Genomic DNA, 22,849 nt, shown 5'->3' on the forward strand with positions numbered 1-22,849 from the left:
CCAATTGGCTAAAAATAGATGCAATCGGGTAGTTTACCAGGGCTAATTTGGTGGCTGCATCAATGGCTGCTTGCAAAATTTAGTTCCCTGTTTTATAAGGATAGTTTTATAAGGATAGTTCCCATTGCCTTTCTTACCCACGTTGCTTGTTTGTTTTACTTTCCATCGATGGGGGGGCTTGCATTTCTGATCGGGGGGGGGGGGCCCCGTGTTGCTAATCGATACTTTGGGGGGTGTCACCGTTCTAAGAAAAAAAAAATTGGAGTTAAAGGTGAGTGGTGAGATGGGCCTGGTATGGAGGGAGAAAGAGAAGAGGGCAAGGCAGAGCAGGGCAGATGATGGAAGTGGGGAGAAGGGAGACAGAAGGGAGCAGGGCAGATGATGGATGTGGAAAGAAAGGGGCAGGGCAGAAGATGGATGTGGAAAGGGGCAGGGCAGATGATGGAAGTGGGGAGAAGATGATGGACGTGGGAAGGGACAAATTAGCCTGTTTAATGGATGAAACCGAAGGAGTCAATTGGATGCCAAGATAGCAAAATGCCCGGTCAGCCCATTTCAGTGGGAAGACCCCCGGCCAGGTGTCCCGAAGCTCGGGTAGGTAGGACTTCGAGATTCAGCCAAAACCCCGAAAAGTCCCCATATTCAGCCATCACCATCAAAAGAGCAGGCAGAGCTTGGACAGGACGAGTAAGATGTACCAGAAGATCATCTGCAATGCGGACAATTTAAATTCCACCGCACTAATGGAGACCCCAGGAATGTCCGGATTACGCAGAACATCACGCACTAAAGGGTCTAAGGTAAGAACAAACAGCAGGGGGGACAAAGGGCCATGGTGAGACCACATCTGGAATACTGTGTGCAATTCTGGAGGCCACATTACCGTAAAGATGTGCTAAGAGCAGAGTCAGTTCAGCGGATGGCCACCAGGATGGTCTCGTGGCTCAAGGATCTCTCATACGAAGAGAGGCTGAACAAGCTGCGGCTCTACTCTCTCGAGGAACGTAAGGAGAGGGGAGACATCTCCGGACGTATCGAGGTGGAAGAAGATATTTTCCTTCTCCAGGGACCCTCAGCCACAAAAGGGCATCCGCTTAAACTCAGGGGTGGGAAATTTCATGGGGACACCAGAAAGTATTTCTTCACCGAAAAAGTGGTTGATCATTGGAACAAGCTTCCAATACAGGTAATCGAAGCCAACAGCGTGCCAGATTTGAAGGGTAAATGGGATGCCCATGTGGGATCCTTAAGAGGGTGGAGTTAAGGATGGGTCATTAGGAGAGGGATCTCCAGGAGAGCAGACTCAGGGGGGTGGGTCTGTGAAGTGGGCAGACTTGATGGGTTATGGCCCTTATCTGCCGTCATTTTTCTATGTTTCTATGACCTGCAAAGGGACCTAACGAGACTGGAAGAGTGGGCAAAAAAGTGGCAAATGAGCTTTAATATAGAGAAATTCAAGGTCATGCATGTAGGGAAAAAGAACCCGATGTTCAGCTACAAAAAATAGGGGTAAGTAACCTTGAAAGAGACCTGGGTGTGTTGGTGGATACAACGATGAAAGCATCGGCACAAAGTGCGACAGCCTCAAAGAAAGCAAACAGAATGTTGGGTATCATCAAAAAGGGTATCACAACCAGGACATAGGAAGTCATCTTGCCTCTGTATCGTGCAATGGTGTACTACACATCTGGAGTACTACGTCCAGTACTGGTCGTCGTACTCCAGATACTTGAGGGAGTCCAGAGAAGAGCAACTAAATTGGTAAGAGGTATGGAAAACTTTTCATACGCTGACAGGTTGGAAAAGCTGGGGCTATTCTCCCTGGAAAAGCAGAGACTTAGAGGAGACATGATAAAAACCTTCAAAATCCTGAAAGGCATAGAGAAGGTAGACAGGGACAGATTCTTCAGACTGTGGGGAACCACAAGTACAAGGGGGCACTTGGAGAAATTGAAAGGGGACAGGTTTAGAACAAATGCTAGGAAGTTCTTCTTTACTCAGAGAGTGGTGGACACATGGAACGCGTTCCCGGAGGTTGTGATAGGGCACGCTACGGGGGTTCAAGGAAGGTTTAGATACATTCCTGAAGGATAAGGGGATTGAGGGGTACAGATAGAAGTAGAGATAGGTTATAGGAAAAGTCAGGGACTACCTAACAGGTCATGGACCTGATGGGCCACCGCTGGTGTAGACTGCTGGGCACGATGGACCTCTGGTCTGACCCAGCGGAGGCAACTTCTTATGTTCTTATTAGTCCAATAAAATGATGGGCACTAAATTTTCTTCCCTCTATGCCCCATGCTTCCTACCCAAATGCAAAATATAAATTGGTGGGCTTCCCAAAGCCCTGCCAGCTGAAGATCTCTTCCTCTAGGAAGGAAGGGGAGCTTTGTTCAGAGATGTTTGGAGGTTGCATAGAAGAAAAACTGTACACTGGCACTGGTATGGTAATCTTTGTTTTGAATTTTAAAATAAAAGAAATAAAGTGGAAATAAATAAATATATGGGGGCGGGGCAGGGGCGAGGCTTGGTGTGGTATGGTAGCGCATGGCAGGGGACCCAGTGTACTTGTGTGGCTAGAGGCCCTCGACGAATTAATCCTGCTTTGCTGTTTGTCATTACCTGAATGGCCTCCCACAAGATCATTGTGTCCCCCCCCCCCAGCAAGGGGAAGGCTGTGTCTGTCAACCATATCGACAGATATGCATACTAGTGCTGCCCGATTCAGGAAAAAAAACTTTGATTCGATTCGATTCAGCCTATTGAATTGGTTTATCGATTCAATTTTCCTTCCCAACAGGGTGTTTTTTTCAAACATCCTGGTGGGTTTATTTTATAGCCTCTTCACCCCCTTTGCCTTCTCCTAACCACACTGGCGCTGTAAACCACACTGGTGGTGTAAACAAAATAAAGAAACAAAAAGGACTTTTCCTCTCTGTTAAATCCTAGCTCACATTTGCGGTCTAACACCAGCTCTGGCAGGATACCCCAGGAATGTCCGGATTACGCAGAACATCACGCACTAAAGGGTCTAAGGTAAGAACAAACTGCAGGGGGGACAAAGGGCTCCCCTGCCGAGTGCCCTGCTGAATGTCAAAAGGGGCAGAAAGCAGCCCATTAACCCAAACAGCCGCGAAAGGCTAAGCATAAAGAGAGGAGACGACATCAAGAAAAAATCCCTCAAAACCATAATGCCGCAACGTGGCAAACAAGAACTTCCAGGAGACCCCATCAAAAGCCTTCTCCGCATCGAAGCTAACAAACAGGGAAGGCAATCAAACATGAGCCACGTATTCCAAAGAAGTTAAGATACGGCGAATAGAGCGGGCCACCCGACGATTACGGACGAAGCCCACCTGTGAATCAGTGATAAGATCAGGGAGAACACAGGCCATTCTGTTAGCCAGGATCTTAGCAAAAAATTTCGCCTCAGTATTAAGAAGGGAGATAGGCCGATACGAACTAAGCAAGGTAGGATCCTGTCCCGGTTTCAACAGAACCACGATAAGTGCATCCTGCAGAGACTGTGATATGTTTAAATGATTTTTATTATTCCAGCAGTAAGAAGCAAATACAAACAGTAGTACCATTCAGGAAATAACATTTTTAACAATATAATCAGTTCCCCTCCCATCCCCCCCTCCCCTCCCCAAGAATCCATGGCCAGTCCTACAGCTGAGAGTGGGAATAAAATCTTAAAGATTCAAAAGTCTACTGCGAGCACGCGGTGTGAGGTTCTGCCAGAAGTGCTCCCACACCTGACAAAATTTGCGACCCGGGCCAAGAGTCAAGTCTCCCACCATGCATTTCTCCAGTGTTGCGTGCACTATCATTAGAGATCTCCATTGTGCATATGAGGGGGGATCACGGGAGAGCCAGTTGGTGAGGATGGCTTTTTTCCCCATCAAAAGGGGTTCTGCCAGAAGTGCTCCCACACCTGACAAAATTTGCGACCCGGGCCAAGAGTCAAGTCTCCCACCATGCATTTCTCCAGTGTTGCGTGCACTATCATTAGAGATCTCCATTGTGCATATGAGGGGGGATCACGGGAGAGCCAGTTGGTGAGGATGGCTTTTTTCCCCATCAAAAGGGCTCTGGAGATAAATGCTGACATTCCCCTGGGTTTGGGCGAGGCTATATTATAAAATCCAAATAACGCCCTCGGTTGCGGAAGCCATCGCCTTCCCCAAAGCGATGGGGATTACTGCGTCGCATTCTTGCCCGAAATGCAATCAGGTTCACGCATCTTTGAGTCATATGTTTTGGGCCTGCCCCGCAATCCAACAGTTTTGGAGACATCTTGGCCTATATACCACATTGCTTGTGCGCTAAGACTATCAATGCTGTACGTACGTTGTGTACTGCTTGTCTACCCTATACAAAGCTGACTTGTATGGATGCAATCACATCGGGGAGAAGGGTCGCTAATCTATCAGCTAAGATTTTGGACAGAATTTTGATGTCTACATTCAGCAAAGAAATTGGGCGATAGGACTCGGGAGCAGAACTGTCTTTGCCAGGCTTCAATATCAACGTGATTAAAGCCTCATTCGCTTCTCCTGGGAAATGTTCATCCTGGATTACCTGGGAGTAATAGTCCCTTAAAAAAGGACTAAGCAGCCCTGAGAGCAGTTTATAAAATTCTGCCGTAAAGCAATCCGGCCCTGGAGCTGAAAAATTTCGTTGATTGTGGATAGCTTTATGTAGTTCTTTAGGGGTGATGGGTGCATTAAGAAACCTAACATCCGAGTCAGAGAGCGGCTGTAAACCGGAATCCGTGAAATAGTCCTTAATAAGGGGTTCAGCTCCCGAGTCCCGGCGCCCATATATCTTCCCGACATGGGACTGAAAAATTTGTGCAATGTGTTCAGTAGTGTGTTAAAATTGGCCCGTACTATCCTTCAATCCCAAAACATAACGGTGACCCCGCACCTGGGAAGTCAAGCGGGCTAATAACTTCCCTGTCCGATTTCCATAGCGATGGTAGCGAAATTTTTGATACAAGAGCATTTTCACCGTGCGCTCATGTATATAGGAGTTGAGGGTCGTTTCCACGGAAGCTAAGTGTTCCCTAGTGTGGCGGGTCGGGAACAGGGTATACTGACGCTTAGCGCTTGCTAGTTCTTTTTCCAACCGCAGTATTCCCCGGGACAAACGGCGATTACGCGCTATTACATAAGCTATACAATCTCTGAGCACCACCTTAGCCGTGCTCCAAAACAGTGTCGGATCATTGCTATGCTGACCATTAAAGTCTAGGAATTCACCCCATTTAGTCGTTAGGCTTATCTGTTAGGTATGTTTTGAAATGGTCATCAGAAAATAGATAACTAGGGAAGCGCCAACATACAGGTCCGCGTAAACCGAAGCCAGATCATCGTGTGATCTGAAATCACCGCCGGGCCTATTACCACTGCATCCACATTTAGAAATGCTCTGCGCGTGGTAAGGATGTAATCTATCCTAGATTGTGTGTTATGTGCTCTGGAGCAGTGTGTGTAATCCCGTTCAGTGGTATGGAGAATTCTCCACGGGTCCACCAGATCTAAAGTGGCGCAAAGATAGGGCAGGCCTCTGGTATGAGATATACTCGCACCAGGTCCCGGCTGAGAACGATCACAAGTCGGGTCAAACACCTGATTGAAATCCCCTGCAATGTATACCGGATCAGTAACCCACCAAAGAAGCATGGCAGTTAGACCCTCAAAGGAATGGTCATAAGTATTAGGTGCATATACATTCATCAAGTAAAAGGAATATGTGCCTACTGACAACTGCAGCGAGAGGTAGCGGCCCTGTGGGTCTAAGGCTACTACTTTCGCAGTGTAAGGTAATGTCTTACTAATCAGTATCGCCACCCCTGCCCGCTTATGAGTTGAAGATGCTGCATGCACTGCGGCTACCCAGGACCTCCTCAATTTCTGATGTTCCAAGTCTGTAAGTCGGGTTTCTTGCAGACAGGCTATGTCAACCTTATGTCGTTTGAGCTGTGTTAAAATTTTTGTTCGTTTTATGGGAGAGGTAATGCCCGAAACATTCCAGGATACTATTCTCAAAGTGTTAGCCAGCAGGTATAAAAGGTATAAAATGCTAAGTGCGGAAAAAATCCACCCCAGGTTCCCAGCCATACCCAGGGCAGCCACATGACGCTCAGGACCTGCCCGAGTAACCAGTACCATGGTAAATGTCAGGTGCAGGAGTCTCGCAGAAGGGTCTGATCCCACCCTTCCCAATAATTGAAAGAATACCAGCAGCAACCACGTAGGCCAAGGACTCCCCCCTCCCTGGAACCCCAACCCCCCCTCCCTTCCCAACCTTCTCCCCAATTGCATGATGTGGTCACAGCCTCAGGTTCGCCCTAGGCGGGTCCCAAAGGTGTGAAAGATCACAAAACAATGTCACTCCGGGCCCCGAGTTCCCATACAGTAAATACAATAGTCATAAAAGCAGTCTGCAGAGCAAATGAACGTTAGGATGAGCTCAAATATATCAATTTCTGAACTAGAACAAGAAAAAACACAAAATTGTAAACAAACTTAAACCAGAATAGCAAGTAACAGCCATATTATCTAAGATCCAGGCTTCCCCCAAACCAGGAGATCCCGGTGCATCCACAATGCCACAGGCACACAGGAGCATGTGACAAACAAGGAAGCACACCATGTGCTCTTTCATGTAAGGTCCGACTGGGGCAACACCTGAGTGTTCACATAAAGGGCCGCCTCAGCCGCAGCCTCAAATACCTGCCAGTGTCCCTAATGGTAAATTTTCAAAGTGGCTGGATATAAAAAGAGAAAGCGTATTTTTTTTCCAGCCAAAGAGGAGCAAAGTGGGTAGAATTGCTTCCTGCGCTCCGTTAGGGCCACAGAGTAATCCTGGAAAAATGCACACCTGACTCCTCAAATGCTAAAGTCTCCCGAAGTTGTTTATATTTGCGCAAGATTTCCACTTTATGGTTATAGTTTAAAAGTTTGGCTATTACCATGCGAGGCCTCGCCTCTCTTGCTTGTTCTCGGCCTAGCCGGTGTGCTCTCTCCAGTCGAATAGGCCCCAGGCCCTCCTTCAAGGGAAAGGAACTGGTCAGCCAGGCCTCCAGCACCTGCAGGAGCTTAGGACCGGGTACTGTTTCCGGAATCCCCAAAAAACATAAGTTAGATCTTCTGGATCTATTTTCAAGATCATCCAGTCTTTCTGCTTGTTTATGAGTCAGAGCCTGCAGTTCCTGTAACGTGGTGTCATGTGCCTGCTGTGTATCCTCGATGCTGGAAACCCGAGTCTCCAGCGCTGTGGTGAGGCTAGTAGTCTCCATAAGTAGATTTTCAAGCTTTTGGAGCTGTTCAGAAAGTTTTTCTATGCTGGGCTGCATTGCCACTGTTACTGCTTGAGTAAGGGCCGTCAGCGCCTCCGGCGCTATTTGCTGAATCGCGGCTGTGGAGGTGACCAGCGCCATTTTGTCAGCACCGTGCTGCGGGTGGTCCTGATCCTTTTTTTGAGTGAGGGTGGACATCGGCGACGCAGGAGAGGACAGAAATCTGTCCATATATTGTGCACAGCAAGCGCTGCAAAGCGCTGTCTCCCGGCTCACCTCCAAAGGCTAGTAACAGGGCGCTTCAGGACTCGGGGCCCGGGAGCTCAGGCAGCCTGCTTCTGCCTTGGCTCAGTGCATCATGTGATCTCCCGCAGAGACTGTGATAAAAACCCATGCTGATCATACTTATTGAAGGTAGAAGTCAGCACCGGTGTAATTTCCATAGAGAGCAATTTATAAAACTCCGCGTGATAGCCATTGGGTCCAGGGGCTTTCCAAAGAGCGCTAGACTGGATCACCGAAGCCACCTCCATCGAGATAGGGGCATTCAACATCTGTTGGTGAATAGCTGATACACAAGGAGTCGGGATGTTATTGAGATACAACTAACTTGGCATCTCCGGGGTCGTAGAGCAGGCATATTACCTATGATAGAACTGGTGAAAAACTCACAATGGCCGCATCAGTACAAACCGGCCCCACCCACTCCTTTATTACCTGGAGCACCCGCCGGGGACCATCAGATGTACGGACCAGGTTAGCTAAGAGTCTCCTGCGGGAGCGGGAGGTACGGGCTTGCAAAAGCTCATTTAAAGAAGCCTGCGATGCCAGCAGAGTGCTCCTCTGGGAAGGGGTGGGATGGCAAGCATACCACATCCTGTCCGCCCGAACCTGCCTCTCCAAGTGAAGAATTTCCCTATCGCGTGTCTTTTTCTGAAAGCTAGCATAAGCAATAATCTCACCACGCAAAACTGCTTTAGCTGCCTCCCAATATAGCACTGGGTCCTCCAGATGAACCTCATTATGAATCTGATAGTCCTTCCATTTCCAAAGTAAATGATCAAGAAACCCAGGATCCCTATATAAAGCCGGAGGAAAGTGCCATCGACGGGTGCCGCTCCCGCCCGCCCCCACACTCAAGGTGCACCAAACAAAGGTATGATCCGAAACGCAATAAGGACCGATCCCCACCGCAGTCATAGAGGAAAAAAGACTGGTGGACAAAAGCCAGTAGTCTATCCGAGATTGAGTGCCATGAGCACGGGATAGGTGAGTGTAATCACGCTCCCCAGGATGGAGAGTGCACCAAACATCTACCAGATCCAGAGTCGAGCAGAGATAAGGAATCCCCCTAGAAGAATCAATACGGTCCTGTGGACGGGGATCGGACTTGTCAATGGTGGAATCATGAACAAGGTTAAAATCGTCCCCAAACACTCGAGGCAAATCAGGAAAATCACTCAAAGCCTTGAACAAAGAAAGAAAGGTAAAAAGCTTTATTATAAACATTTGGAACATAAATGTTACAGAGAAACAAAGGCATCCGATTTAAAAGGATAGAAAACAAAACAAAACGATCAGACGGGTCCACATACACCCTATTCACCGTCACATCCAGGGTTTTCCGAATGAGAATCAAAACTCCAGACCCGCCGCAGCGCAGCAGCCCCCACCACCCATCCAACCCACCAGTGGGCAAATTTAGCATGTTCCTGAGAGGTCAAGTGCATCTCCTGCAAGAAAGCAATATCCGCCCCGTGACAGTTCAAGGTCTGCAGTATCTTTTGTCACTTGATAGGGGAAGTAACCCCATTAACATTCCAAGAAATTAGTTTAACCATTGAAAACCAGAGGAATGAAAAGCAATAATGAACCAATAACAATAAAGGGGGGAAGGAGGGGGGCCGTCCCAGCCTACAGCCTCCCCATGTCGCAATTCCAGGAACACGGCCTGTAAAGACTCCCAATAGGGGCCCAACATACCCCAGGATGGCCTTCCCCAGCTCGGCCCCCAACCAGAAAGAGAAAAAAAAAGCAAAAAAAACCCACAACAAACCAAAAAAGGAAGCAACCCCAGACCAATCCCAACCTACCCCATTCCCCACACCCCCCAGAAACACCAGTGTCCCTTAGGACTACCCAGGGCTGCCCCGAACCTACCAAAGCCCCGCCCTCCCGAACAAGCCCCAAAAGAAATAAACAGAAAGAAACATCAGTAGTTTACCCCGCAAATCCCCCAGAGAAACCTGAAGTATAACTGGGGCAGCAAACTCCAGCAAGAAAAGGAGCTAAGATCACAAACAAAAATGCCCCAATCCACCCCTCCAACCAAACCGAGCAACCCTACCCAGACCCCATCAGTCCAAAAATACAAGGCCAATATCACCAAAAGGACCCCATCAGCCCTGAGCCGGGGTAAAAAAAACCAACCCAGCCGACACCTCCCAGCCCACAAAACCAAAACCCAACCATCCGTTCCCCACTCATCCAAACATACTAGCAGAACCCCCCCTCAGAAACATAGAAAACTCTTAACAAGTGTCCCAATGTCCAAAAAAACAAACCAACAAACAACAAGACACCAGGCTGGCAAAGTCAATGGGGCAGGTGCAGAACTGGTAGACGGAGTAGTCATCTGAGCCATGAAATGTGTGGCATCTGCCACGTGATCTAAAAAGTGAGCCTTGCCTTCATAGTAGATCTTCAGCTTGGCAGGATATCAAGGCAAATTGCACATGTTTACAGTGCAGCTCAGCACAGAGAGAGGCGTAGGCTCGTCGTTGGGTAGAAACCCACGGAGAATAATCCTGGAAGCATAGAAAGCACAGTTACTTACCGTAACAGGTGTTATCCAGGGACAGCAGGCATATATTCTCACATGTGGGTGACGTCATCTACGGAGCCCCAGCGCGGACAGCTTTTCAAGCAAACTTGATTGAAGTTTCAAGTTTGCTACACTGCACCACGCATGTGCATGCCTTCTTGCCCACTAGAAGGCGCATCCCCACCTCGTGGTTCTCAGTTCCATAACCAGCAAAGAAGCCATCCCCGGGGAGGAGGGCGGGTTGTGAGAATATATGCCTGCTGTCCCTGGATAACACCTGTTACGGTAAGTAACTGTGCTTTATCCCAGGACAAGAAGGCATGATATTCTCACATGTGGGTGACCTTCAAGCCAACCAAAAAAGGGCAGGTGGGAGGATGGCAATTTAGGAAAACAGGTTACGTAATACCGACTGGCCAAACCGGCCATCGCTTCTGGACAAAGTGTCCAGACAGTAATGGGAGGTGAACGTATGAACCGAAGACCAAGTGGCAGCTTTACATATGTCCTCCACAGGAGTAGACCGGAGGAAAGCAACAGAAGCTGCCATAGCCCGGACCTTATGCCCCGTGACTCGACCATGGAGCGTGAGACCAGCCTGAGCGTAGCAAAAAGAAATACAAGCAGCTAACCAGTTGGACAAGGTGCGCTTGGAAACAGGATGTCCCAATCGATTAGGATCAAAGGACAAAAACAATTGAGGAACCTTCCGATGAGACTTGGTACGTTGGAGATAAAAGGCCAACGCCCTCTTACAGTCAAGCGTGTGAAGGGCCGCCTCACCAGGATGAGAGTGGGGCTTCGGAAAGAACACCGGAAGAACAATGGACTGATTGAGGTGGAAATCAGACACAACCTTAGGCAAAAATTTAGGATGGGTGCGAAGAACCACCTTGTCATGATGAAACACAGTAAAAGGTGGATCCGCAACCAAAGCCTGCAGCTCACTAATCCGACGAGCGGACGTGAGCGCAAGCAAAAAGACCACCTTCCAAGTGAGAAACTTAAGATGAGATTTGTCGATAGGCTCAAAGGGAGGCTTCATCAGTTGAGCTAAGACCACATTAAGATCCCAAACTACAGGAGGAGGTTTCAGAGGAGGGTGAACATTCACGAGACCCCTCATGAAACGAGTTACCAGAGGATGAAGAGAAAGAGACCGACCCTCGAGATGCCGATGGAACGCCGCAATGGCACTAAGATGCACCCGAATGGAAGTCGTCTTCAGCCCAGACTTAGACAGATGCAACAAATATTCCAGCACCGAAGACACTGGAACTGAACTCGGGTCCAGATGGTTCGAGGAACACCAGGATGAAAATCTGGTCCACTTCTGGGAATAACAAAGCCTAGTCGAGACCTTGCGTGAGGCTTCCAAAATCTCCCTCACCGACTGAGAAACAGGAACCGAAGTCAAGGGGAAAGGAACCAAGCGGTCAGATGTAAAGACTGAAGATTGGGATGTAACAGCGAACCCCGACTCTGAGACAGCAGAGAGGGAAAAACAGGCAGAAGCAGAGGTTCCTGACACTGAGTTGAAGGAGCAGGGAGAACCAGTGCTGTCTGGGCCAACGAGGCGCAATGAGAATCATAGTGGCTCTGGTCGATTTGAGATGTACCAACGTTCTCAAGATCAGAGGAAAAGGAGGGAACGCATAAAGGAACCTTCCCCCCCAGTCGAGAAGGAAGGCATCGGCCTCGAGACGGTCCCGGGAGTACATCCGAGAACAATAGAGGGGCAGTTTGTGAGTCTCCGGAGAGGCAAACAGATCCACCTGAGGAGTCCCCCAGCGGTCGAAGACCTCGCGTAGAACCCGGGAGTTCAGCGACCACTCGTGCGGCTGGAGAAGACGACTGAGTTTGTCTGCCAGACAGTTCCTCTCTCCCTGAATGTAAACCGCACGTAGGAAGATGTTCTGGGAGACCGCCCATTCCCAAAGGCGCAGGGCTTCCCGGCACAGGGACCAAGAGCCCGTTCCGCCCTGTTTGTTCACATAATACATTGCCACCTGGTTGTCCGTCCGCACGAGGACTACCTGATCGTGTAGCAAGTGGCAGAACGCTCGAGCCGCCAGAAAAATGGCCCGAAGCTCCAACACATTGATGTGACAAAGACGGTCCTCTGCCGACCATAGACCCTGAGTCCGCAGACCGTCGAGATGAGCCCCCCACGCGTACTCCGAAGAGTCCGTGGTCAGGACCTTACGATGCGGAGGAACGAGAAAGAGCAAACCCCCGGAAAGATTGGAAGAGTTGGTCCACCAACGGAGCGAGCGTCTCAAAGAAGGAGTCACCGTTATTGGACAAGAGACTGGGTCGCGATCCTGACGCCACTGCGAGGCCAAGGTCCACCGAGGAAGCCTCAGATGCAAGCGGGCGAACGGAGTTACGTGGACCGTCGATGCCATGTGACCCAGAAGAACCATCATGCGCTGAGCCGATACTACAGGCATCAGCGAAACCTGGCGACTCAATCGAAGCAGGGCCTCCAACCGAGGGGGGGAAGGAACGAACGGAGGCGAACCGTGTCCAGCACGGCTCTGATAAACTGAAGGGATTGAGTCGGGCACAATTGAGACTTGGGAAAGTTCACTTCGAACCCCAGACGTTGAAGGAAGATGATAGTCTGTTGGGTCGCTGAGATAACCCCCTCCCTGGTCGACGCCTTGATCAGCCAATCATCCAGGTAGGGCAAGACCTGTAGCCCCCGAAATCTCAGGGCTGCAACGACCACCACCATACACTTCGTGAAGACTTGAGGGGACGAAGCCAGTCCGAAGGGGAGGACCCGATATTGAAGGTGCAACTCCCCCACCTGAAACCGTAAGAATTTGCGGAAGGCGGGATGCACCGGAACACGAGTATATGCTTCCTTTAAGTCTAGGGAGCACATCTAATCCCCTTCCTCCAAAAGAGGATACAACACCGGAAGCAACAACATACGGAACTTCTCCCGGACCAGGAACTTGTTGAGCTTCCGGAGGTCCAAAATGGGGCGTAAGTCCCCGGTCTTCTTTGGGACCAAAAAGTAACGGGAGTAAAACCCCTGCCCCCGTTGGTCGGGGGGTACAGGTTCCACTGCCCGAAGGCTCAACAAGGCCCTCGCTTCGGCGAGAAGAAGGGGAAGTTGGGCTTGACTGAATGGGTAAGCACCCGGCGGATGTTCCGGCGGCGTGGCTAAGAAATTGAGCGAGTAGCCTTCGGAGATAATCCGGAGCACCCAAGCATCTGATGTGATCCCGGTCCAGGCCGCATAAAAGGCTCGGAGTCGACCCCCTATAGGAAGGGGGTTCGGCGAGAGTGCGGAGGGGGCCCGCCCCCATCCGCACATCCCGTCAAAAAGATGGCGCCGGCTTGGACGTCGCCTGCGCCTGAGGTTTTTGTTGGCCTCCCCTACCCTGTTGCAGCGGGCGCCGGGGCGGAGGTCTAGAGAAGGCCGGCGTGGACTTCTGGGGGTTTCGCCTTGGGGGAGGCCGAAACGGCTTCTGCGGCGGGGCCCGAGGTTTAGGACGGACCAAGGAGGCAAGGGAGCGCTCCTGTTCCGACAGACGTTTGGTCGCCACCTCCAGGGACTCATCAAATAATTCAGAGCCAACACAGGGTAGATTGGCCAGACGTTCCTGCAAATTCGGGTCCATGTCCAGGGTACGCAGCCATGCCAGCCGGCGCATGGCCACTGCAAATGCGGATACCCTGGAGGCCAGTTCAAATGCGTCGTAGACAGCGTGAAACAGGTACAGACGCAGCTGAGATAAGTTGGACATGAAAGTGGCAAACCCCTCCTTGTGGGAATCCGGCAGGACCCCTTGATAACGAGGCAAGTCTTTGACCATGGCTCGAAGATAAGATGAGAATGTAAAGGCATAATTAAGGACCCTGGTAGCCATCAATTAGTTGGAATAGAGGCGACGACCAAACTTGTCCAGGGTCCGTCCCTCCCATCCGGGCGGGACCGCCACCGAAACCTTAGCGGGCTGCGACTTTTTCAGCGCCGACTCCACCAGCAACGACTGGTGAGACAGTTGTGCTTTCTCGAAGCCCTTACATGGGATGGTCCGGTACTTGGACTCCATCTTAGAAGGCACCGCTGTGACTGTAAGAGGGGAGTCCAAACTACACCTTCCCTGTGATCCTGGATTGAATTCCTGGTGGTAGTTTGATTGCGCTTTGACAGGGCTGTTGGTACGGCGGCTCCTGTTTGCCTTTTCCCTGCCTATCCGGCGGTGGTGTCTGTTGTGCAATTATGGCCTTCGGCTGTGGCTTCTTCAACCTCTTTTGGTTAGCAGTTTCCTGGCTGTGAGACGGCTGTGTGGATCCTCCTTGACCCTTTCCTTGCCTGCTTACTACCATGATGTCCTGCTTCGTTGGATGGCCCTGGTTTCCTTGTGACAGGCTGTTGACACCTGAAGACTCCTGCCCCATATTGTAGAGGCAAGAAATCTCCGAAACATGTCCAATTTATTGTCAGCTTTACATCTCTTTTATATCATTCTACATGAATCAGTGTTGTCAGCATGTGTCAGCATTAGAGAATGACACGGGGAAAAAATTTGTCCCCGTCACCGCCCCGTCCCCGGCCCACCATCCTCTGCACCGCCCCGTCACCGCCATTCCCTTCACCGCCCCGTCACCGCCACTGCCATCCCTTTCACCGCTCCGTCACCGCCACTGCTACCCCATTCACCGCCCCGTCACCGTCACCGCAGCATACATTTATTCTTTCTCTGAGGTCTCCCTCTCCTGCTTTTCTTGAGCAATGCAATTTACCTTTTGTTCCATGTCAGGCAGTGATATATGAATCTCGTTTTGTGGAAGGTTTGCTGACTTAAGGCTTTACCGAAAAGGAGCAAGGTGTGTATTAGAGGGAAGAGAACAGATGACTCGTGGTTCTAATTACCAGGCCCCCTCCGCAATAACATTGCACATGGATATGAAATGATCCTTTTTCCAGTGCAAAAATGAACAAAAGGCTGTTACTGCATGATCTGCATAGTACTGTCCATTTAACAGACTGCAAAAAAATGATTGGGTCCTGATTTTCCTATGGTAATTCAGGATTTTTGCAATTAAATAAAGGATTAAATATCTCCTAAAGGTGGTGGGAAAGCATCAGGGCCAAGCATTTTCAGGTTACCGAAAATGACTGATTTCCTGGTTTGGGAATGGCACTGCTGTGTGTTCCATTCGAGCCCCCTGTGGGCATGTCATTGCATAGTGAGCATATTTCAATATACTAAGGGTATGATGCACAAAGCTCCATCAATTCCAGTTAAAAATGCTGGGTTGGGAGCGATTTCCTTTTACCAGGCTATGCTACACAACTAGCATGCTGTTTGTACGGTAAAAGAGGAGAGGGGCTGTGCCTGGTACTTGCTTAGCAGAGCAATCGCTAGGCACAGCTCCTCTTCCTGATCAGCTGATCACAGCTCTTGAGCCGGCAGGGGACGCCGCGAATCAGCAGAGCAATCGCTAGGCACAGCTCCTCACAGCTCTTGAGCCGGCAGGGGATGCCACGAATCAAATGAGGAGCCAGTATATTGGGGGGCGGAGTCAATGCGGCAACGTGCAAGTCGGGTAGAGAGTTGGAGGAGACAGACCACATGGCGGAGACAAACATGGCCGCCGGAAAAAAAATCAAACACCCGGTCCCGAACCAAAGACACACGGTGAAGACAAGGTAAATAGCGGTACTTAGAAGGGGGTACATTGGCCTGCGGGGACAAATCTTTTCACCGTTTTTGCGGGCGGTGAAAACTTTTGTCCCCGTGTCTGCGGCGATTTGGCTATGGAGTCTCCATAACCCGCAGCCAAACCGCTGCCACGCCGCGGCTCCCTGCGGGGATCGCTCCCCGTGTCATTCTCTAGTCAGCATGTGACATAAACACAAACCATATATGGACACAGGTCACATGAAACTTTAAAGAAAATAACAAGCATTTTTACTAGCTAGAGACTGAAGTCCACAGAGGGTGCTGTGGTCAGCAGAGCTTCTTATCTAAAGCTGATTGCAAATATGGCTTTATGAAAACAATTGAAGTCACTTCACAACAAGATAACACACATCTTATCAAACATAAATGTCCTTGTACTATTTCAGCAAGAGAAGGCAAACAGAGTCTGGATTTACAGCTTTAAACACATAACCTAAGGAAAACTACCAAAGTACATGATACGTGTCCCTTCAATCCCCTCTTACATCATGAAAATGACATCATAAATGCACAGCATGAGCTTGGAGGGAGAGATACTCTAGATATGTCTCTCGAGGAGGGGTTTTAGGAGCTGTAATACGAATAACACAGTACATGAGCAGTCAAAGACAAGAGTGCAGATAATAATAGAGATTATAACAATAAAAAGGTCTTTTACCCAACCCTGCATTCAACTGATCCCAAGAATTAGATAAATCAGAGTTACATTTGAGCTCAGCAAAGAGGTCTGCTAATTTCTGAATGGCCATAGTAACCTGTATTGTCAGGAATAAAAGTGCAACACCATAAAGTACTGGGAAGAATTTTACAGAATTCTCAGCTAGAATAATATCTAGGGCCATACGATTTTGAAAACCATCTGAGAAGTGGAGCTTAATTGATCAGCAATACCTTGCAAGGTGTCCCTAGAGTAGTTCACAAAGCGTTGCTGATTATAATAAATTTAACTAATCCGATCAACATTCTTATTAATAGTAACAAAGGGAATAAGGAACTCAAACCCAGCCTTAACCTGAGCTCGGGCCTTAAATTCATCTGGGACCCCTCTTGGGACCCCTATAGCATCTATGTATACATGCAATCAGATTTATTTCTAGACAGATAAGAGGAAAAACCATGTGAATAGGAAGGATGCCTTTCAGAAAGAATATGCAGGAGCATGGTAACCGTAGTTAAAGTGCACTGGCCTATCCACTGGCTGGGTAGCTGAACAGGGAGCCAAAAGTCTCCATAGAGCCAGTAAATATCACCTAGGGTAAAAATTTGATGCTGCAACAATGGGGCATACCTATGAGCCAAGACAGAACAATAACCTGGGGGTAAATTACCTACAAAACTACCCTGTGTCAGATTAGAAACATGACATGTGTAATTACCCTTAAAGATGGTAACGGCAATATCAAGCTTTTTCTGTCCAGGCAGCAAAAGGTATTTAGAACACCATAGTGCACAAAGGGGATAGGTAAAATTAGAGGAGGTAGATAGATCCCGTAAGAAAACTGATGGGTCGGATAGCTAGACCCACCCTTAAACCACATGTCCATAATGTACATACCTTCATCAGTAGGTCTAGGGTTGTCAATAGTAAGAGAAAGCTTAATAATTTGTGCAGGAACACTTTTCCTATAACAGTTTCCAACCTTACGAAGGGTCATACAAGTAAGCAGTGATTTACCATTTTGGTCCACTTTTTTTTCAGAGTACTTTCTGGTTTATAAGCCCAGTCAGTATCAATATTCCACCCTACCGCTCCCCAGAATGCACACTTATCCCCCCAACGTGAGTCAGTAACACATATATATACATATGTCTTTAGTTTTAGGAATCTCTGAGGACCAATGGCACAGCCTTGGGATATCAATTGATGAACAGTCCACAATGTCACAATACTCAAAAGAGAAGGTGGCAACTTGCACACTACTGAAATTATACCAAAAGGTAGTATACTGTCTATCTTTCTGGATTCCAACTGAAGGACAGCCTTTTCGAGGGAGTAGTCCAGCTTGACGTCATGTTCGTAAAGAGGTGTCGGGGGTGCTGTTTACAGCAGGAGTGTCATTTACAGATGGGTATGGGCAGAAAGTGTCGTGGACCCAAAACACATCATCCCTGTAGACCCAATTAGAAATGACCCAAACAGGAAGAAAAACTAGCAGCAGCGTTGCCAGTAAGAGAATGATAAAGTTGGTAGAATGCTGCAATGAGATCATCATGTTGTTCCACTGGAGGAGGTGAAATTTGCGCAGGGAAGACTTGCTTCTGGGGTTTTAGGTTAACCCTCTTTAAGCGACTTGCGTGGATCCAAACAGGAAACTCCTCAGTGAGTGCAGCGGGCCTGGTCACAGCGATCACAGTAGTTGGAAGGCCAAAGGGGAAATCCGTCTGCTTCTGATCCTTCAAAAGCTTCTGGACAATCACCAGGCTGGAAAAAATGGGTAGGAATCTGTGGAGAGAAAGGAGAAGTGCAAGACAAGCCCTAATATTTCAATGAGCTTTTGGACGTATTCCTCCTGTATCAAGGGAAGATCACTACTCTCAACTATTGAGGGTTTGTCTACCCATGGGGCGGGGAAAGGTCATCCCATGAGAATCTCAAAGGGAGAGCAGCCAGATGTCTGTGCATACAGAAAGAGATACTTGAAAAGAGATGCTTGAAAAGCATTCCAAATATCATTCAGCAGCTGTACTCCAATGTGATCCAAATAAGAGATAGAAAACAAGAGAGAAACCATGTTGCCTGTACTGAATGTGGCAACATGTAACAATACCAGTACTTGGTATAGCTATGGCAAAAGAGATACAATACTCAGTTACTTAAGGTTCTTAATTGAACATTCCAAAAAGATATGTTTTTGCGTGCTGCATATGACTATTATGGCACTTCAGAGAGTCCATACTGATGTACTGAATGTATTCAGAAATGTATACTGAATGGATCATATGAAGGGAACACCACGAAATAAACGCTGTATAAAGTAAAACTTTTTCTTAAACATATAACCCCTAACTAAACTATATTCAGAATATGAAAGCTAAAAGTAAAAGAACATTGCGCAGTTAGGCTAGTAAGAAGTGGAAAAAGAGCTCTAGAAATGGCCAATGTTATGTATCCTGGGGTACCCACTAAACTAAAACAAGTAGACATGACACAGACAAAACATAAAGTTTTAAGCGTGAAGCTATTATTCCATCTGTCAAGTGTGCAGGGCTGAATTTAACTCTGCAAATAAACACATTGATATAAAAAACCAAAACAAAGAAACAATAATGTATATCATAACCATCTCATATTTGGAAAAAGGCATAAAGCTAATGTCTCTATCTCTGCAGTGATAAAGAGGACCCTTGGAAAACATTAGAAATATCTGTGCCAAAACTGATCTGGGATGGCTATGTATATATCCGAACTACTGCTAAGAAAAAGAAAAAACATTTTAAATTAGCAACATCCTAATTTCAGCTAAAACAATAGAAAGGAATTATGTTTTCCAATTTGTTTTCAATTCACAAACGTGCAAGCTGTAATTATCGAGCTATATATATCTGTATCAAGGAGCAAAAGGTCAAGAATTAAAATATCACTAGCAAAAAGTTAAAATGTCGAGCGAGCACTACGATAACCAATACCATGATATTGGGCAATGAATAAGGGAGAGCTAGCAGCTGGTATCCAGGGTTTCCCCTCTTTGCACCAAAGTCCGTCCAAAAGGGCGGCTTTGGGCACTCGCCAAACACCAGGCATCAAGTTCAGAGGGGGAGTAACAAAGGACTGAAGCTGTGAAAAAAAGAGAGGAAGAGAATCCTTTTCACCCTTGAGACCCAGGAGCCCATTTAAAAGAAGGGCTTGGACATCGTGAAAAGTGTGAAGGGTAGTGGGGTGACCAAGGGTCAGAGGAGTAACCATCTCTACCACCATAGCACAAGCAGCCAGGGCTTTCTTGAACAGGAGTGACTATAGAAAAAAAGGCAACAGAGCGTAACTTACCGCCATGTTCTCCCTTCATGGTGTTACAATAGTCCCAAACAAAGAGATAAAACATATGGGCATAAGCAGGAAGACCCAGACCTGGGCTAGAAACCAAAGCACATCTCAAATGTCCAACATTTCATGAGTCCATCTGATAAGAGCAGTCATTTCAGAAACCAGGGTCTGCCTCAGAATCTGGTCATAGAAGGAACAAGCAGAGATCCATTGGCGGCAGTGACCAATCATATCAAGAAAAGTAAGCATGTCTTTCTTGGTAGCTGGGCGGGGCAGACCCAGAACAGCAGCAATGCAGAAAGTGCAGATTTTCCTCTGACCATGAGACAGGACAAAACCCAGGTATTTCACTTCAGATTTACACCAGTGCAGTTTATTTCGTGACACCTTGTGACCACACACAGACAACCATTGTAAAAGGTGCAAACTATCAGCCTGACAGGTCTCCTGAATTATGGAACACAAAAAGAGGTACAGAATGAGGACAGAACCATGAGGGGCAGAACATGACTGTAGAATAGTCCGGAGGACAATGAAGAGCACCACAGGGGGGTCAACATAGCCCTGGGGCATTCCACACCAGGTATACTATTGCTTAAAGGTGAAGGCAAAAAGGGGCTGAAAAGCCTCACCAACAGGGACCAAAAAAAACTTTCTTTAGGACAATGACAGAAAAAAAATTGGCTACCGATGGAATGGAGGAGAGAAAGGAAAAAACATCAAGGACAATGGGTGCAATGAAAATTACCAAAACATTAACAGCCCTAAAGTCTAGGACGAAGCGGGGGATGCCATCAGCTTTGACAACAGGATTGATAGTGGTTTTGATAATACCGGAGGAAAGAAAAGTGACAAGCAGTGGAATCTCACCGTACTGCTTGATGCAATGAGAATGAGTAACTTCAAAGAAGCACTATAGGGGGTACATGAAATACAACATTGTCAGTGAAAGCCCAAAACCGGGAAGTCTGAGGGGAGGGGCAAAAGCATTCATGCACGGACCCTGATAATGAAAGCAAAGAACAGCGTCTGGCAGTCAAAAGTGCATTTGTACATTATAGAATTCAGACTGTCAAAATAGAAAAAAATGAGGTTTACAGTCAGAAAGAGAAAACCAGAATCGCATTCCTTAAGGTCAGTAACTAGATGTCCAAATAAGCACAGAGAAAATTCACAACTGGCTAATCTTCTAAAAACAAAACAAAATTTTGCCAGCACAGAACTCAAAGGAAGCAGCCGTAGAAGAAACGCACAAAATTAGTCAGGATCAAACTATTGTATGTTCAAAAGGAAGACAAGAAATAGTGCTTGTGTACAAGCTGCGAAGGAAAGATCTTAGACTGATTCAAACAGCGCTTGCAATTCATTCCACATAACAGCATGTCCTACCTCAGTGTTAAACATATAAACAGTGCAAACGTATACGGGAAAGGATTGGTGACACAGAGAGATGTGAGCTGAAGGAAGAATGTCACACACACACAGGCAACATAAGCCTTACAAGTCTCATCTGTCTAGGAGGGGGAGAATCAAGTTTCAAGTTTCAAGTTTTATTCGGATTTTATATACCGCCTATCAAGGTTATCTAAGCGGTTTTTACAATCAGGTACTCAAGCATTTTCCCTATCTGTCCCGGTGGGCTCACAATCTATCTAACGTACCTGGGGCTATGGAGGATTAAGTGACTTGCCCAGGGTCACAAGGAGCAGTGCGGGGTTTGAACCCACAACCCCAGGGTGCTGAGGCTGTAGCTTCAACCACTACGCCACACACTCCTCCATAAATCCTAAGTGCCTTTATGACTCATTACAAAAACAATATAACAATGCAAAAATATTTGCTTATCTTACCTTATAAGCGAGGTACAGTAATAAGAGACAATAAAATCTTAAACTCTATAAAATTTTAACCTCACAAATGACAGAGTGGGCAGGGGGGTTCTATAAATAATTTCATTCTTCCCGAAAGAATGGCAGCTGCTTATATTCACGAGGGGCGCTTATCGAAAGTACCCCGAGATTTTCCCCAAAAAACTCCGTAATAGAACCAAAGCTTGAACTTAAAATAAAGGGTGGGAACAGGTCACCAATACCAGTGAGTATTAAAGAAAAGAAAAAAATTCAGAAATACTCACAAAATATTGGTGATATCATCTGCCCATCCCGGACGAGCCCCCAACTGAAAAGGATTAGGTCCCAATTCCTGCCCCATACTTTCTCTCTGTCATTTGGAAGTCAGATGCATCTGGGGACATATTGTAGAGGCAAGAAATCTCCGAAACATGTCCAATTTATTGTCAGCTTTACATCTCTTTTATATCATTCTACATGAATCAGTGTTGTCAGTATGTGTCAGCATGTGACCTAAACACAAACCACATATGGACACAGGTCACATGAAACTTTAAAGAAAATAACAAGCATTTTTACTAGCTAGAGACTGAAGTCCACAGAGGGTGCTGTGGTCAGCAGAGCTTCTTATCTAAAGCTGATTGCAAATATGGCTTTATGAAAACAATTGAAGTCACTTCACAACAAGATAACACATATCTTATCAAACATAAAGGTCCTTGTACTATTTCAGCAAGAGAAGGCAAACAGAGTCTGGATTTACAGCTTTAAACACATAGCCTAAGGAAAACTACCAAGGTACATGATACATGTCCCTTCACCTTTCATCACACCAGTCAGAGTGCTGTACACCTTATTCTACACTTTGACATTAGCTTTTGCCAGCTCACATCCCTCAGCCTCTCTTCTGATGACATTCATGGGCCCATTACTACAATGAAACAAGGAGGAAATGTGAAGGGGGTGGGGGGAGCTTTGTGCAGTGCTTCTACCAACAGCCTGGAACCCATGCTGCTCCCTGTCACCTTGTCAAACTCGCTTCATATTACCCCCCTCACCAAACCATGGAAATGGACATGCTGCATGCATTACCCACTCCATGTAAACAGTAGCTCTTCTGAGCTCCCCTTGGGAGAACACCATACAAATAGCAATCTGCAAATGTTTCCACTT

The sequence above is a fragment of the Geotrypetes seraphini genome, chromosome 6 (assembly GCF_902459505.1).
Source record: "Geotrypetes seraphini chromosome 6, aGeoSer1.1, whole genome shotgun sequence".
Classification (NCBI taxonomy): Eukaryota; Metazoa; Chordata; class Amphibia; order Gymnophiona; family Dermophiidae; genus Geotrypetes; species Geotrypetes seraphini.